Source organism: Camelus bactrianus, chromosome 9, assembly GCF_048773025.1.
Source record: "Camelus bactrianus isolate YW-2024 breed Bactrian camel chromosome 9, ASM4877302v1, whole genome shotgun sequence".
NCBI lineage: Eukaryota > Metazoa > Chordata > Mammalia > Artiodactyla > Camelidae > Camelus > Camelus bactrianus.
In genome coordinates this window covers 46,038,710-46,053,160 of record NC_133547.1, presented here as the reverse complement: position 1 = coordinate 46,053,160, position 14,451 = coordinate 46,038,710, and the positions used below count along the sequence as shown (strand labels likewise).

Sequence of the window (14,451 nt, the reverse complement as noted above, 5' to 3'; positions counted from 1 at the left end):
ATCAATAGCCCAGAAGAATTAGAGCTGGGGAGTTTCTTTTCTGTTGGCTCAAACATTACTCTGAAGCCTGTGAGAAATCTGGTTCTCAAATGCATGCTAGCTATAAAATAAGGAAAGGAAGCTTTGTTTATCACAGCGAGCCCATCAGAATTTCCCAACTGGTGTGTCATGACCCACACACATATTAATACTTTCTGTGTGTGCTATGAAGTGACAAATGATGGGAAGCATTGGATTGAGTGACTGAGGCAGACTTTATTTTTCTGAGTTGGCTAAGACAACCTCTCTCACCTTATATGCTTCTTTGTAACATGACTTTGTCACACCTCCATCAGGAGGTGGAGCCTAATTCCCCTCCCCTTGAGTCTAGTCTGTCTCATATTCACTTGTAGCCAATAGAATGCCATGGGAGTGGTGCTGCATGACTTCTGAGGCTAGATCAGAGAAGGCCTTGCAGCTCCAGCCTGGTTCTTTGGGGATGCTTGTCCTGGGGGAAGCTAGACATCAGGTGAGAAGTCCAACCACCCTGAGTTGGCCCAGCTGGAGAGGCCATGTGTGGGCTTCCTAGTGGACAGTCCATTCAGTCAACATTAACCACCACTCACGTGAATGAGCCATTTGCACGTTCAGCCCAGCTGAGCCTTCAGATACGGCATGCAGCTCCAGCTAACATCTGACTGTAACCACAAGAAAGACCCCAAGTGAAAAGTGTCCAGCAATGCCCTTTTAAGTAAAATGATATGATTGTTTTAAGGTGCCAAGTTTTGGGGTAATTTGTAGTTCCACAATAGACTGGAATAAGGGCCTAGAAGGCCTTTCCTACACAGGTGACAAGTCAAGACTGAGCATAGGCTGTGGGCAAAGAATGTCACCTGCCATTTCAGTAAACCAAGGATGTTGCTGCCATCAAGACATCAGCCACTGCAGCCACCCCACAACGATGCACGCTGAGGGGAATTTAGGTTGGAGAAAAACAGGACACTGAAACCCTACATAGCTAAGATGCATATCAAAGGAGTAATTTCAGTGAGCACAGACTCTTGCCTCTTTCCATACATTGAAAAGCACTAAAATTGAGATGTCTGTTTTTTGATTAGCAGTAAGCTTCTCACATTCAACTACATTTTGTTTTTGTTTTTGTTTTCAGCAAATATCCTATATATCCTAGCTCCTCCCTCACCTCTTTGGAACAGTTCCTCAGAACTGTCTGAGAGGTTGTCTCCCAGTCTATAGTCCTCAGTAAGGTCCCTGAATAAAACATAACTTGCAACCTTTAGGTTGTGTGTTTTTCCTGAGTCAACAAGATCTATGAATTATGGGTGTTCTGCAGAGGTGATTTTTTTTTTAAAAGAAGCCTACTTCTAAGTTCGGATCTGAGGATCCTTCGAGTCCTTGTGCAAGCCGTGGTCACTCCTCAGTAGACGTTATGTCTCCTGAGTCACCTGTCTCCTAGCTGATGGACTAGCACTCTTTCCTGGTCGCTCCCAGGCATTGCAGCTCAGTCGCTCATTCTGGGTGACAGCAGGAGAGGACCACTGGCTTTCTTCCTAAAGTATCCTGTTGGTTTAGCCATCAGAAGAGTATACTGTTCTTGAGAGACAGTGAGAAGTGGAAGGGGGAACATGGACTCCAGGGCCAAAAGATCGGGGTTCAATTCCAGATCCACTCACATACTAGCTGTGGGAACTTGAAGACATTATTTAACAGCTTCAGTTTCAGTTTCCCCACCTGAAAATGAAAAAAAAATAACCTGTGTCCCATAGAGATGTTCAGAGGATTAAATAAAATTGCACCTATGAAACCCTAGGATTTCAATCAGCTTGTTTGAGCTTCTTTTATTATGTTTATGCCTTTCCATTTTATTTTTAGAAAATTTTAAAATCCAATAAAGAAAAGAACAATCATCTGTAGTCTCACAACTTGGAATTACCGCCGTTTACATTTTGAGTTACTTATTTTCAGTCTTTTTTTTTTCAAACCACTTTGCTGGTTGTTTTGGGAAAACTGAGAAATATCATGTATTTATTAGAAACTCTTCAATCATACAGAAAAGTGCCCCCAAATATGGAAAGCTTCATGAAGGTTCAAGTTATCTGGTGCAGGGGCCATGATAATCTCTGTATCATTCCAATGTTTTCACATCTGTGATGCCCCAGTGGCATCCTGGCATGCTTTTAAATACTAGGGTTTCACTGGTACATAAGAAACAATTCAGTTATATCTGCTGTCAACCCCCTGGTCTTTTAGATGTCCTTTAACCTTGGATCTATATTTGAGTACAACCCTATTGCCCTGGCTGGACCCTCCTATCCTCAGGAGGAAACACTCGCTATTGTTCTAGCCAAAGGAAAACTGTCTCCATCACCACCCTGTCCTCTGCCTCTTTTTGCAACAAATTGTACTCAATTCCATGCTACATCCCACTGCCTGCTCAGCTCCACATTCCTTCTCACATATCATTGCTGTTTTGGAACATACTGTCAGTTGTATCAAATTTTACACACGCACCTGCATTTGGTGGCACACGTGGGAAGGGTGTGTGGCACTGCAGTGTTGGCGGTGTACTGTCCTGCTGTCTTGGCGTTTGCTTCTGTGTGGGCCACACAGCAGTCACGTCCACATGGTTGACTCTGTACCTGTTTTGAATTCATCCTCCCTCCAGCCTTTGCGACCTCCCAGCCTCTCCCCAGGGTCGAGCCTCTCTCGCAGGAGCTGGGAAGGCAGAGCCAGTGTGCTCCCACTGGACACAACAAACCACCCAAGACTCCGGGAGGAGAAGCATCATTGGCTTGCTGCCTCCGAGAGGACTTACCTTGAGCTTATCTACACCTTCCCTGGGAGTCTTTAGAAGCCTTCTAGGCTTCAGCCTTCCTGCAGGTGAGCTCTTGATATAAGATATTAAAGAAAAAGTATTATTCTGTTAAAGGAAAAATTATTTATGACATTTATGAAAGCATGGTAAGGCAGACTTTATTCAAGGGGACTGTTGTGATAGTTGCAATGGGCTTTTGCTGTAGGAAAGAGAGATTGGGCTCAACTCTGAATACAACAAAGAAAAGTGGAAATTTATGGCCAAAGAGCAGGATGGGGGTCAGTGGATGGAAAACTGCCATGAGGGTAAAGGAGGATTCAGGTTAAACTGACCTGCCAGGATTCTTGCTGAAGGCAGGCCAGGGTGCTTGGACATCCCCTGGGGGGTGGAGGGGAGGAGGAACCCAATCAGATATTGAGGATGATCAGATACTGAGGGTGGGGGTTCTTGCTAAGCTGACTTAGTAGGATTCTTGCTAAGATTAGCCAGTGCCAGGGGGAGGATATAGCTCAGTGGTAGAGCACATGATTAGCATCCATGAGGTCACAGGTTCAATCATCAGTACCTCCATTAAATAAATAATAATAATAAATAAACCTAATTACCTCCTCCCACAAAACAAAACAAAACAAAACAAAACAAAACAAAACAAAAGATTGGACAGTGCAGAGACGGACATGGAAGCCCAAAGTCAGGACCCAGCTGAGAAGAGAGTTGAGAGAGTCTTTGTCAGGAAGTAGGTCTTGACCAGTGTTCAAAAATCTGGATATCATGACAAAACATGACCTGGTACTTCTGCCAGACTTGGGCCCAAGCCCTGGTGGGTGAATGAGGGCAGAGTGCTGCTGGTTGTGTCATTCTCAGCGTTTCCTGTGACCTGGGTTTCCTCTACCCAACACTGTGCCCTGTCAAGACTAAGGAGGAACAGGACAAAGGAATGGAGGATGAAGGCCTGCTTGGACTTCAGCAAAATGGGGAGCTGAGGGCAGGAGCTGGGACTGGTAAAGAACTTTCCAGATAAAACTGGCCTGGAGGGTGCTAAGTGCGTCTCCTGTCCACACACATGGCATCTTCAGAGTCACCGCTGCTCCCCTCATCTTCTTCCTGAGGAAGCTGGTGCAAACAATCTCACAGTGCCTGCTTTAAAGCCATGTCTTCGGAATAAGTCCTTCTCTCTCTCAAAAGTGCCTCTAAGCATCGTTTTGCCCAGAAACCACTTAACCCATTTGCACGCAAGTTAGTACACAGCAGACTAATAACTTAAGACATTAACTGCCATGTTCTGTTTTTCTCTTCCACCACCACTGGCATTTGTACACTGAGACAGTGAGGCTGCGATTTGCCCCAGACGGGAGCTGTCAGGCAAGGATAAGACGTGTGAAAAAGTGCCTGATCCCTGACTTCGGGGTTCAAAGGGCAGCATCTCAGGTGAGGCTGAGGGGCTGGAAGTACACACCAGCAGAGCAGGCTTCTGTCCAGGGTCCCCACCCCGCAGATGTAAACCTAGAGAAAGAACATGGGCCAGAGGGGAGAGGGAGAGAGTTCTGGAAGTTCCAGCAATAATGCAGGAGCTATAAGGTGTGCTCCCATCTTTATTCCAAACCAGAAGGAGTTGGAGGAACAGGATCTGAGTCAGAAGTGCCTTGGAGCCTGCAGATCTTCCTGCTGGGGGTCATGAGGCACAGAGAGAGGGTTGCATGGGTGACTGAATGGGGAGGAAGGGGATCAGCCCCCTCTGAGCAGGAGGGCAGTGCCCATCAGGAAAGCCCAGGAGAAGGGACCCTGGTTTAAGGGGTGTAGCAGGGAGCACCTCTTGGGAGTCAGAGGGGAGCATGACTGTTCCTCTGTTGGCCATTTTCAAGGAGAGGTGGGAATGGACTCAGCACGGACAAGCTGCTGAGATCAGCCCCAGGAGGGCCATACATGGTCTGAGCTGAAAGGAACAGGTGGGAAGAGGCCATAGGCCATGGACAGGAGCACAGCCCTGAGATAATCAAGGACTGAGACGTCTCTGCCAGCTGCAGGGGCCCCTAATGCGGAGGGGAGGCAGTTAGCTAAGTCTCTTAGAACTGAGCCTGGGGAAGGCTGAAGAAGGGCATTTTAACCCTAAATATGAAATGTTTAGGAAGGCAAAAGGTGACTACGTGGCCTTTTAGTATCATACCCTAATGCTGTGAAATCAGCCCACCTAAGAGTCATCTGATGTTCTAGGGCAGGGGTCTCAAAGTATGGTCTGGGGGTCCCTGAGACCCTCTCAGGGGCCCATGAGGTTAAAACAATTTTCACAATAATAATGTTTCAGTCGGTTGATAACAAATGTTATCTGCCACCTATACAGGAATTCCCCACATTGGATTTCTGAGGGACAAGAAATAAATTCTTCTTTTTAGGCACATATGTAGACTGTTTGCAGCCTCCCTGTGGTTAAGTTGGCCCTGCCACCAAGTTTTAGGCAAGAGGTTAAAGGCAGAAGTGATGCCCTCCACTCCCACACTTGGCCCCGAAGTCCTCCCATGGGTCACCGTCCATGTTCTTCCCTGTTGTGGGACAAGGTGGTGGCTGTGGACTGGTGACATGGTGACTCATGGGTTAGTAAAAGAATTTGCCAGAGATAAAGTATGAGAATAGGAGTTTATTAGGGTATGCTGCTAAAGGCAACAGTGGGCCACACAGACAAGAGGTGCTGTGTGAGCATCGAGGGCCAGTTGTTGGGGTCTTTTATAAGGTAGGGTCACAAAGTGCCTGATCGGCTTATGCACAAATCTGATTGGTTGTAGATGAGGTAAGACGTTTAGGGTATGTGAAGGGCGGTGGGGTTTATGACTCTGGTAACATGGGCTGAACAAACCAGCCTGAGCTGTTGTGAGATTAGGCTTTACCTAGGGCTATTAGTTTGTTAGGGGAAACTTGCCCAGTAAAAAATATACTTTATCTGTTGAGGGATCACAGGCAGGCATCCGAGAGCCCAGAAATGGGGGTCGCCGGACTCTGAAGGACGTCAGTTGGCCCCACATTCCCCACGCTGGCTGGTTGGGATGAAATTGGCTGCCCTTCCTGCAGTCTCCCATCCCCAGGGCACTCTTGGGAACAGCCTGTCGACAATGGCAGAGAAGGAGGCTGGATCCCTGAATCCAGCTTAAGAGAGAGCCACCCATGCAGGAAACTCACATTGGATAAAAAGAGACAAGAAATAAACTCTTATTGTGTTAAATCACTGAGCCTTGAGGCTTTATCTGTTACTAATAAAATGAACTCCATACTATGAAGACTGAGGCCACTTATCTAGAGTTAACTGCTGTTGTCAAATTCAACGCATGGCAAATGTAATCTGACAAATCCCTCATTTGTTTGGCAGCCCTTCAGGTTTTGACATCAGCTGTTATTGTGCTGCTTGACAACCAGGCATCAATAATAAACATTTCACAAAAACGGTTGTAATAGCTTTCGCTTTTTAAAAGACAAACTAATTTCCTACTCTTTTCCTCCTCCAGTCCCTACGCTTGGCATGAGTCAAAAATTGCTTCTGATTCTGTGCACATTATCATCCTTAAAACCATGGCAATAATAGGCATATACTATCTAGAAAGTGGGGTTGATAACCTCACTGCAGGCTAGGCTGGTCATCTTATGACTGAAGGGGAGCAGAATATGCCACCTTGGCATAAGGATTATTTTGAGCCAAAGGCAATTGAGAAGAAGCAGATAGAATAAAAGCTCTCTGCTCTCCCTGTTTGCCCCAAAAACAGGGCATAAATTTGAAAAGGTTCTCCCAACTCCGCCACCCCACCATCCCTCCCTACTTGGAGAGGCAGAAGTTAATCACCAGAGATAACTGGAGGTCCTTATCAGCCCAGAGACCAGCACCAAAGGAATCTGCCTAACAGCCTCTGCTAATACCAGCCCTTATGTACCATTACTTTCCCCTCGGGTTTGCCTTCCAACAGTTTCCCACCCCCGGAAGCTCAGTCCTTTTCCTCATTACTTCTCTAAAACCTTGTTGTTCTTAACTTATAGTTACCAGGGGGTAAAGGAGCTGGGAAGAGATAAACTGGGAATTCGAAATTTGCACCTCTTGGGGAGTGATGGAAATGTTAGCTATCTTGATTGTGGTGGTGGTTTCATGGGTGTAGCCACCTATCAAAATTCATCAAATTGTACATCTGAAATATGTGTAGTTTACTGTACGGAGTCACACCATAAAAAGGTGTTAAAAAAAAAAGCTTGTTCTTTTGTTGAGATGTTATATAAACCCAAGTTCTAGCTACACCTTTGAATTACTTATTAGTGAGCACTCCCACGTGTTCTTGCAACGCACATACGAATAAACATCTGTTTTTCTCTTGTTAAGCTGTCTTCTGTCAGTCTGATTTGCAGAGCCCAAGACAATGAATATAAGGTAGGTAGAAGAAAAACAGTTTTTCCTCCTCTGTCACTGGATCTTAACCTCAAGTCTGGGCTCCCCTCTCTGTACTGGGGAGAGACAAAGTGGAGCCTAAGAACACATCAGCCAGGATGGAGAAGGGGTTCAAAACTGCCATTTGGGAGATAGCCAAGGGACTGAGAGAAAAGAAAATTCCAGGAAGATGTGGTAAGTGTCTTAACCTATTTGAAAGGCTGTCATGTTGAAGAGGGATTAGATTTACACTCTGGCCCCAAGGGGCGGAAACAGAACCAAACGACTGAAAGCTCCCAGTGAGAAATACTTCAATAAAGAAAGAACTTTCTAACAGGGCAAGAGTATCCATAAATGGAAATGACTCTGGTGTGAAGAAGGAACTTACTGCTGATTTAAAGGAAGAAAGGGAAGGGAGAAAAGAAAGAAAAAAACCCAGAGACTTCTGTACAGAAGTAACAGCACATTTCATTTCATTTGAAGGTTGGAAGTGGTTTTCTGCCTTGGGTTGATTTTGAGGCAGACTGCTTCATTGTTCTGGGGAAAAAATACCCCTCAAGAACCTTTGGTTATGCAAATATAAAACAACAACCCTTTTCTAGAATGACAGGTTTGAAAGCCTGGCTCTCAGGACCTAAACAGCATTATATAATAATGAAAAATATTTTTCTTTTTTTTGTGGGAAAAGTTACATCTTTGCTAATTGAGTTTCTGGGAGGAAAATATTTCTTCCCTAAGTGTGGATTTGCACTCCATGCACTATTTCTATATTATAACTTGTCCTTGGGGAGGTGTGGATGTGTATTTTGCCTCCACAGTTGCTCAGGAGAGACTCAGACGATGGTGGGAGGGCCTGGCCAGCCTGCCTTCATTCTGAGCTGGAGACAGTTTAGACAGTATACGTCCCATTCACTCTCTAGGAATGAGAGACCCAGACGCGGGCAAAGTACTGGTACAGAATTCTAAGGTTTTGATGGATTCAAATGGGGGCTTTAGGGCAGTGTTCCTCAGAGCCTGATTCGAGGATAGATAGATTCCATTTAAAGAATAATTATAAAATGAACATTTATGTAATCAATCAGCGTCAGAATAGAACACTAATTTCAAGATCAAGTACCCTGCTGCCTTCCAATCACAGCTCCTCTCTTTCCCAGAGACGGCTGGGAATAATTTTGTATCATTCCAATGCTTGTCTTTATAGTTTTGACATGTGTGTATCTCTAAAGACCATTTTCTAAGTTTTGCCTGTTTTTGAACTTTAATTAAATTGATTCATAGTCTGCGTATCCTTCTTTGATTGGCTCTTTTAACTCATGATTGATCCATGTTGATGTCTGTTGCTGTGTTTCATTCCTTTCTGGTGCATTAGCATTCCGTATACTGTTGCCACCCGGATCAAGTAGGGCCCCCTTGCCCGGTGTGGTTCGGGGCAATAGAATAAGACTGAGTTTGGTTGAGGCAAAGCAAAGCTTTAGTCTTTGATCAGAGGATGGAGAGGTGTGAGCTCAGGCACGCTAGTGTCCACACTCTCCCCAAGAGGTTGGGGGCGGAGCTGCTTCATAGGGATGGGGGAGGGGCGGCGCTCTCGCGGGCGGCGCAGGCGTGCTGCTCCCGCTCCAGACCGCAGTGCGCAGCGCGGTGCCTCTGCACACGGCCAGCCGCCGCCATCTTGAATTGCAGTGTCGTGGGCGGGGCTTCTGCACACCGCCCGGAGCTGAGGTGTCGTCGCTCGGCCACTGTGCACGGGGAGCTCTGGTCGGAGGGCCCGGTGCAAGGCCTCTGCACAGGCACCCTTTGAGCAAGTGAAACTAGACTGAGCACAGAGGAATAAAGGTTAGACTTTATTATCCATATTCTATTTTTATTCCCGGGAATTGTTAATGGGCTTTGCCGGTGAACAAAGCATTCCTCTGCCTTTTCTCCTGCTCCTCATTTGAGGGGCACTGAGGGGAGCAGGTTCGACTTATGTAACCACTTCCTGCTGATGTGGGGCATTGCCGTAACCCTCGGGGAGAAGAGCAGGACTTCGCCCCGGCTGCCTTTAGAGGCGTTTGGTTGTCCAGGCCTCAGCCCTGACTGTTCATATTCCTGAGCGACCACCATCCTTCTAAACTTTTGGAGACAAAGGTGAAAAAGAAAGGTGTCTAGGTCTTTGGTCTGTAGGCACAAGCGTGCCCTGGTGTGGAGGCTCACTGCCACGGCCTGAGTAGCCCTGGTCACACTTTTGCTGTTTTGGGGGAAGAAAAGATTCAGGTCAGAGAGAAGTTCACACGAGTAGTCGGGGGCGGGGAGGGGCCTGTCCTTTGCCCCAGTTGTCTCTCTGGAGGTTGGGGCTCGGGGGCCCTCTTCACTCGAGTGTGATGTTCCCACAGGGAGGTCCCCTGCAACTTAAGGGCCGAATGGGAGGTTGGGATCATGAAGTGAGATCAGTTCCCCTTAGGAGTGAGCTGATCTTGCCGGCTATGGGTTTTCCAGATTTTTAGGTCCACCTGGGCTCCTGGCTGGAAGGGGTGGAAGGCCAGGTCGGTGGGTGCGGGCAGCACCTGGTTTCTGTACTGTGAGCACCTTCATGGTTTCTCCTCCCGGGAGGGCACACTTGAATCATTCCATTTCAAGGGGATTCAGATGTCTGGCTTGGGGAATGGGTCTACCATACAGGAATTCAAATGCGCTTCACTTTAACACCTCCCTTGGGGCTAATTGCATGTGGTGCAGGGCAATTGGAACCAGCTTCATCCAGTTGTCTTGAGTTTCCTGACATAGCTTGGCTAAGGCCTGTTTCAAGGTCTGATTCGATCTCTCTACTTTTCCCTTTGGTTGGGGTCTCGAGGCTGAGTGCAAGGTCCATTTATGTCCAGGGCACTCCTTACCCCTTTGCCACTTGAGACACAAATGCTGGACCATTATGCTTTATTGGGATCCTGGGAGCCCCAACCTGGGGATTATTTCACTTAGTAATACCTTAGCCACTTCAGCTGCTATTTCAGTTCTAGCAGGGAATGCTTCTATCCACCCAGAAAATGTGTCTACTAAGCACCAAGAGATACCTGAAATTGCCTGGTACTCTCAGCATGACAGTGAAATCAATCTGCCAGTCTTCTCCAGGATATGCCCTTCTGGTCCGAATGGGCCTTATCTGGGGGCTTCTCAGGGGTCTGATGTTGGGGCCATTCATTGTAAAGATGGGGCATGTCTCACCTATTCAACTGATTATACTTTTCACACTAGAAGTTACCATGACATCAACTAACCAGTTATGTAGGGCTTCCCTCCCATGGTGAGCTCCTTGATGAGTCTCCTTGATGGCTTAACAAGCTTCAGTTTGGGGAAAAAGTATTGCCTGTGTTCATTAACTAGCCCCCCATGGCCTCCTAGATCCCTCCTGAAGCCCCATTTTCAGGCTTTGACTAGTTCTTCCTTTGTGTTGTTGGGGGAATCATTGGATGGATCTGGCCTTTGCAGTATGAGGGGTAGGTGCCAAGTTACTGGTTCTAGGCAGTTGTGTCTACCTTGTTGTTTCCCTTTGTTACCTCGACATCTCCCTTTTGGTGACCTCTACAATGACTCACTCCCACCTTTTTTGGGAAGCTGTACTGCTTCTAAGAGCTTCAGTATGCTTGAACCATGTTTCACCTGATTTTTCTCCCCAGTAAGCACACCTCTTTCCTTCCAAATAGCCCCATATGCCTGTAGGATGGCATATGCACGTGGGGAGTCTGTATTAACATTTAAGATCTTCCCTGTCCTGAGCTCTAAGACGTGGGTGAGGGCTATCAGCTCCACCTTTTGGGTAGAAGTCCCTGGGGGTAGGCTTCTTGTTTCTATGGCTTGGGTCTGGGTGGTTACTGTGTACCCCAGCAGCCTTTTCCCCTTTTCTCATAAAAGTGCTCCTGTCTATGAACCATTCCTTTTCATCCTTTGGAAGAGGCTCACTTCCTAGATCAGGGTGGCTGGAACAGATTATGTTTCTGGTTTCTATACAATCATGCTCCAGTGGCCCTGTTTCTGTGGGTAGCAGGGTGACAGGATTTAGTGTATGACACGTTTTTATGGTAGCCACTAGGTGGTCTAAAAGTAAAGCATGAACTTGAATCGGCCTTCCAGGGGATAGTCATTCTGTCCCCTTACAACTTACTAAAGCCTGAATGTGGTGTGGAGTGCATCTAGTGATTGGTTTAAAAAAAAAAAAAAAATTACAAGCATATGTTGAATTTAATCGAGATAATCATATGGCTTTTCCTATTTCCTCTGTTAATTACATTTATTAATTTTTGAATGTTAAACCAATTTGCATTCCCAAATAAACCAAACTTGGTCATGATGTGATACCCCTTTTATACTTTGCTGGACTTGGTTTGCTAATATTTTGTTTGGGATTTTTACATCTGTGTTCATAAGTGAGATAAGCCTAATATTTTCCTTTCTTGTTATGAGCTAGCCAAACATTAGAATCAAAATTATGTTGGTCTTACAAAATGATTTGGGGATTATTCCCTGGTTTTCTGTTCTCTGAATTTGTATAATGTTGACATCTTTTTTTTTCTTCTTCCTTCAGTGCTTGGTAGAATTTGCTGGTGAAGTTAACTGGGCCTGAAGTTTTCTTTGGAAAGATTTTCAATTATGCATTCAATTTCTGTAATAATTTGCAATTAGTGGAATTTTTCTTTCTTTTGGTAGACTGTATTTTTCTGGGAATTTAATTATTTCATCAAAATTTTCAAATTCATTGGCATAAAGTTGTTCATAATATCTTCTTATTATCTAATAATTTATCTTAAATTCTTTCGGGTTCTTCTACAGGAGTTCAGAGAAAGGTGGAGAGTGAAGTCAGGGTATTTCTCCCTGGCTCCCTCCCGATAGTTATGTCACCTTTTTCATTCCTGACATTGTTTACATATGTCTTCTCTCTCTTTTTTAAAAATCAGTCTTGCTAGTGGTCTAACAATTTTGTTAATCTTTTCAAAGAACTGACCTTTGATTATATTGACCATCTCTATTGCATATTTGTCTTGTATTTCAAGAATTTCTGCTCTTACATTTATTATTGTTTGCTTTTCTTTCCTTGGGTTCAGTTGGCTGGATCTTTTTCTACTTTCTTGGGATGAGTGTTAACATTTCCTCTTTTCTAATATATGTGTTAAGAATTACAAATGTCCTTCTAAGAATGGTGTTAGCTTTGCCCAACAAATTTTGAAGTGTATTATTATTATTTAGTTCAAAATATTTTATAATTTTCATTGTGGTTTCATCTTTTATCCATAGGTTATTTAGAATCAAATTGCTTAATTTTCAAACATTGGGGAATTTTTCTAGCTTTATTTTCATTATTGACTTAGTTAAGTTGTTGTGACTAGAGAACACTTGCTGCAGTATTTCAATTCATTGAAACTTGTTGAGATTTGTCTTATGGCCAAACATATAATCAGTTTTTCTAAATGTTTCATGTGCAATTAAAAAGAATGTGTATTCTGCAGATGTTGGGTGCAATGCTCTATATATGTTAATTAGGTCAGTTTTGTTGATACTGTTTTTTCATATATTCTAAGCCCTCTCTATTTTTAAAAAATCTTCTTTTTCTATCAGTACTGAGATAGGGTGTATTAACTTTTTCAACTATCATTGTGAGTATGTCTATTTTTTCTTTTATATATGTCAATTTTTATTTTACACATTTTGAGGCTATTTTGTAGCTGCATGCAAGCTTAAAATTTTATATCTTCCTGGTAGATTGAATCTTTTATCATTCTAAAGAGTACCACTTTGTAGCTAGTAATGCTTTTTGCTTTAACACTCACACTGTGTAATTTTAACTTAGTAATACTAACTTTTTTTAAAATTAGTTTTTACATAGCATATTTTTTTCATCTTTTTCCATTCAAACTTTCTGTAGCCTTAAGTTTAGGCAGTGTATCTAAAATACTTTATTAAGCCTGACAATCTTCATTTTCTTAATTGAAACGCTTGTTCTGTTTAATTTTATGTAATATATTCTGGTATATTTGTCCTGCCACCTCTATGTTCCTTTACAACTGATTACTAGATAGTTTATACATATATTTGTGTACTATTTAAATGTATTGCTTACGATATATTTTATTCTCTGCCCCCATGTTCTCACTCCTGAGTCATTTTGCAGAGAATTCACGCACAGGTCCATGAGGCCACGCATGAGGATGTACCTAGTAGTATTGTGGCAAGAATTTGGAAGCAACTGTGGAAGCAAAACTGCTTTGTCCTCATGCAGTTAGGACAGTGTGCGTCACCTCCCACTATCTCAGGATGGGACGTTTTGCACGCTGAGACAAACAGCAATAACAACAACTGTGGCAAATGTCAGGTTTGCCTGTCTAGTTCTGTTCTCCAAAATAAACGGAAGCCATAAGCATATCCCATTTGCTACTGACTGACTAAAGGAAACAGCTCTACCCCTGACTTTGTCAGTGCTGATGTCTGAAGGCTGGTGATCACCTTCATGGATAGGAAAATCATACGAAAAGAACAAACGGTCTTTTCCCACCATGAACAGATGAATGAGAACTTGGTAACATCGCTCACACTGTACCTTTCCCTTTAGATACCTCCTGTGGTTTTTATTTGAAGAACCAGTTCTTTTAAAGGCTGACTCCTTAGTACCTCTTCGCATGCCAACTTCTGCTTTTCTTTTCTAAATAATCTTGTCTGAGTCTTCTAATACAACTCAGATTTCTGTTTTTAGAGAATAAGTGGGTAAAATGTGGGGAAAGCAAACCTCAGGACACTGCCAAGAAAGCTGGAGACACATACAATACATAGATATTTTAAAATATGATGCTAAGTTAAAACCAAAAAACATGATATAAATAGGATTTCAATGTTCTAATTTACTTCCTCCTCACAGCAATTCTAGATATAAGCTTCATGAAGGCAGGAATTTTGTACCTAGAACAGTGCCTGGCACATGCAGTCCCTCAGTAAGTACTTGTGAATCTTTATTGAATGAGTCTTCATTTTGGAATCATAGGATGGAAGCACCAACGGTTAAGTAACTTACATAGAGTCACCTGGGGAGTGAGTGGCAGAGCTGGGATTCCAGCCCACACTCTCACCAGTGCACTCAGAGTCTCTAGTGAGAATGGTAGAGCTCCGTGTTGTCTGCGTATGTTAAAAACACACAAACACAAAACAGTACCATTGTTTTTTTTTTGAGTAACACAAATTTAAGTACTTGGGCAAAACAGATTTGAGTGTGTGTACATATGATGGAGGA

General features: G+C 43.9%; 1 pseudogene; it reads right to left on the bottom strand.

The window, feature by feature from the left end:
- Nucleotides 1-2,058: 2,058 nt before the first annotated feature.
- LOC123612680 (U6 spliceosomal RNA) lies at nt 2,059-2,156 on the bottom strand (annotated as a pseudogene).
- Between the last annotated feature and the right edge of the window lie 12,295 nt (nt 2,157-14,451).